Raw genomic sequence first — 4,133 nt, 5'->3', positions numbered from 1 at the left:
GCGGTGGCACAATCCCTGGCACAAGGATCGTGTGCACCTGCTTCGAAGGACCCACAGGGGTTTTTTCACCACTGCTGGGGACATTGCCTGTCCTACCAAGAGCACATCTCCCGAGCTGATCACCTTCCCAGCACGTGGGGAAGATGTGTGACATTTGCCATTGAACTCTTCCGCCCCAGGACTACAGGATCCCAGGATGGTTCAGCTTGGAAGGGACCTCAGTGGGTCATTTAGTCCAAGCTCCCCTCTCAGAGCACGTGGCACAGGACTGTGTCCAGAAGGTTCTGGAATATCTCCAGTGAGGGAGACTCCACACCCTCTCTGGGCAATCTCTTCCAGTGCTCACAGTAAAGAGGTTTTTCATCATATTCAGGTAGAACTTGCTGTGCAGCAGTTCCTGCCCTTTCCTCTTGTCCTATTGCTTGGCACTACCTCCACGTGCCCCATGGTCTGACCTGATGTGGGGGTTGGATGTAGAAAAGGCAGGAATTACAGATCAGATGAAAACTGTCATCTCTAAGAGATGTAGTGGGGGCTGGGGGAGGCAATGGATGGCCAAACCCCCCAACAGAGGCTCCTGCCAGGCTGGGTGGAAGAAACCTGGTTCTAGTAGAAAGGAAAAAATGGCCTCAAAAACAATGTGAGCCATCAGAATTTGGGTATCTTATCAAATAAAATGAATAAACAAATAAATAAAAGGGAAAGTGACCAAATATTTTCAGAAAGACATGATAGAAAGACATGAAGAAGAAGAACTGTGTTTACCATAACAACAAATCTTATCATTTCCTAGATCCCCGATACTCTTGCAACTCCATGTGATCCTGTAAAACATCTTGCCTGATTCAGAGAAATGATATCTCTGGCTGCAATACATGACTAAACCCTGAAGCCACCCTCAGAAGAGAGCTCTGGTTCCTGCCATCACCACTTGCCATATGGCTCTTCTTTCTTCCTCCACCTTCTCAGCCTCATTTACTATGGAAACAAGGCTCATGTGATCCCGCTGGCGTTCTCATCCCTTCACCTCACACACAGCTCCTAAGCCTGTAGCTCTGTCTTGAGCAGAACTGACAGTAGAAAGCTCAAAGACAACTGGATCCTCCCGAGTGTGGTGAGGATGGGCAGCTGGGAGTAGGGGAAGGAGGAACAGGAACACATTAATGCCCCTAGAAGTGCTCAGCAAGGGGTGAAGGGTGGCTAATGCTGCATGAGGTAGTAGTTGTGAGATCACAGAACGGTTTGGGTTAGAAGGGACCTTAAATCTCATTCCACCCACCCTGCTCCCAGCAGGGAAACTTTCCACTAGAACAGGTTGCTCAGAGCCCCAAGATAAGGGGCTTAAACATGCAAGAATTTCCTCTGTAATCTTCTCAGGCAGGAAATCCGGTCAGCCGCTGGACACACATCGGTAGAAAACAAGGCTTCAGTAATTTTTACTCCTCACAGATCTACTTATATTTTCTATTCTCCTCTTCTATTTTCTTCTCCTATTAGAACTGAAAAAGGCAGGGTCAGCCATGCAAGACTTCACTATCTCTCTGCAGCACGGCTGTGTTTGCTACTGGAAATGAAGCTAAAAGCAAAGTTTCAGTATCCCCACGTGAGCGCTGGAGAAGCTGATCAGATCACAGGCTCTGTCTGCTTCTCTACAAGTATAACTGCCAGGAAAGATCTGTCCCACAGAAGACAGAGGATGCATCTTTCCTTTGCTAATCTCTTCTTGCTCCTGTTGTGAGTGTCTCAGGTTTTTTCTTTCTTTTTTTTCCCCCAGGCATTAGAATTAGATTTCAACAGGAACAATAGCAGCAGCAGTAACATCAGCTCCCTTATCTCTACTAACTGCTCTTTTCTCCCAAATATTCCTCTTTTTTCTTTTTTTTTTTTTTTACCACCTGAAAGTATCTAAACCTGAGTTTTCCTCAGAAATAGCTAAAGGAAAAAGGATTAAGGGATATTGTTAAAACGAAAACCTTGCTTCCTACCTAACATCTTCCATTCTTTAATTGTTTTATTCTTTTTCCTGCATCTCTAATGACAGGTTAAAAGATCCTTAAGGCTGATTGTTGCCATGGGATTAAGGAGCCTGGAGCCTACTAATTCAACTCCCAAAAGTTTGTTTAACTAGTTAGTGTGCCACACTGTGAGGGTCATGCTGACATCCTTATTTCAGCCCTCTTTTCAAAGAAAATAATTGGTCCACTCCCAACGACTGACGATTCAACTGGAGTTCACAAGTGGAATTTCTGTCTATTAGCCTGTGTCAAGAAGGTTTGCATTCTGGATCCTAAAAAATGAAAACCAAAGAGAAATGAGAACACAGAATGTCTCATGATGAGGTCAGACTTCTCCTTATTTGGGGCTCATTCAAAGTAACTTTTCAGTGCTGAAAATTGACATTATTCCTTTCCATGGGTAGTGGGGCAAGGTGGGTCTGGAATTCCATCAGCCTTTCCTTCTTCCTTACAATGCTTTCAAACCTTTTTAAACTATGACCAACTCTGAACCTATTTAACTTCTTTTCATCTTCTGAATGACTCCTTCTACCTTTTCAAGACGTGTCTTGATATGTTGGCTCGCCAATGATCTGCTGAGGAGACTTATAGGATAAATAAATTTGCTAAAAACCACCTACCTGTCTAGATTTACTCTGTGCTATAACAAGTGACGTAAAATGAAATTGCTTTTACGTAAAGGATAAAAATTTGAATGTGTTATACAGGGGAAATGGGCATACAAGGAATATAAAGACACCTGGAAGTACAAAATGCTGTTACTACAATTTTTTTTTTATTTGTGACTGCTGGGCTGGAAGTTTATTCTAGATTAGAGCTCTTGGAGAAAAGGGTTACTTGTTTGGTTTTAATGTTCTGCAATAGTTCAGCCTTTGCCGTTTCAGAAAAAGATCACAGATATCTGAAATATTTCATATGAATTGTGTACGTACCTTGTATTCAAACTGGGTAAAAAACCATTGTAATTAACTCTGCCCTTGTAAATAACTCATGAAAATGAAGTTAAACCTGTAGCTGTCGACAGATGCATAACCATGAACCAGGTAGTGCAATCATTCATTTACAAAAGTATATAAATGTCAGCCAGGAAAAGTAAGTCACTTCTGTTGGCACAATAAAGGTCATTAGAATCAAGCAGTGCTGGACTTTCTAACACTGAAAAACTTAACTGGAAAGCCCCAGTGTGGAGGGGTGAGCAGAGTCAACAACCATGGGCTGAGCTCCCAGCGCTCCCAGAGCACTCCCTGCTCCACAGGGGCTTGTTCTACAAAGGTACCAAACCATTAACCCCCAATTTAAACCAGACAACAGGCAGAATTTCAGCCAGGATCCTCCACAACAGCCTTCCCCTGTGTGATTGATGAAGTGTTGAGGAAGAAGAATGCACACAGGCTCTGAGTAAAGCGAGCACCACCTTGGAGAAAGCTTTTGATAAGAAGAAATGCTCTGCTTTAAGAGCTCTCTGAAGTCAAGGCAGAGACAAAAGTTACATTAATTTCTGCTCCCTGCCTTCACTGCTTTAAACAGGAGAAAAGAGTTGAACAGAAGACTTCATACCCTTGAGACTCCATAATTTGCTTGATGAATGCTTTAAAAAGAGATGGGCTGGGAGAGAAGATCATTGAATTTAAGGAAAATGTAGTATTCACTTCACTTTTGGTATCGAGAGGCAAGGCAGATGATTCACAGATGAGAAAGGAGCTCGGCTGTAAAGGTAGGAAGCTGGAATAAAAACGAGGAAACGTTCTGTGACGAACGTGGTCCTCAGCGTAGGAAAAATACTGCCTGTCTTGGGAGAAAAGAAAGAATTCCAGAATTGGTCACTAGCTACCAATTACATCAGATATTTGCAAGGCAAGGGGAAGAAATTAAGATGAATAATCTTACTCAGGACAAGGCCATGAAAACCACTTCATTTGGTGCCCTTGGATCCAGAGACTGACACAGAATTTGTGGTTCCTCCCTTTTCTTCTTGTACTAAGGTTTAGTTCCTCAAGTTCTCAGTCCATCCCCTCTCTTTCACCTGGAAATTTCTGAATTTTGTACACTAGCTCCTAGTCTAATGAAATTTTTGCCACCCGGTGTTCAGCACTGTGTTGCTGTGAGGGTAATAGACTA

General features: G+C 43.1%; 1 long non-coding RNA gene across 2 annotated transcripts in view; it reads left to right on the top strand.

The window, feature by feature from the left end:
* The first annotated feature begins 1,979 nt into the window (after positions 1-1,979).
* Positions 1,980-4,133, top strand: part of LOC108446931 — a 29,650-nt gene continuing 27,496 nt past the window's right edge. For both annotated transcript variants that reach the window (XR_001862273.1, XR_001862274.1), the window contains exon 1: positions 1,980-2,339. This is a non-coding gene — a long non-coding RNA (uncharacterized LOC108446931). The remainder of the gene's footprint in view (positions 2,340-4,133) is intronic.

The sequence above is a fragment of the Corvus brachyrhynchos genome, unplaced genomic scaffold (genome assembly GCF_000691975.1).
Source record: "Corvus brachyrhynchos isolate BGI_N302 unplaced genomic scaffold, ASM69197v1 scaffold125, whole genome shotgun sequence".
Lineage (NCBI taxonomy): Eukaryota > Metazoa > Chordata > Aves > Passeriformes > Corvidae > Corvus > Corvus brachyrhynchos.
Note: the sequence above shows the minus strand (reverse complement) of the source record. Positions and strands in the feature narration are given on the sequence as shown.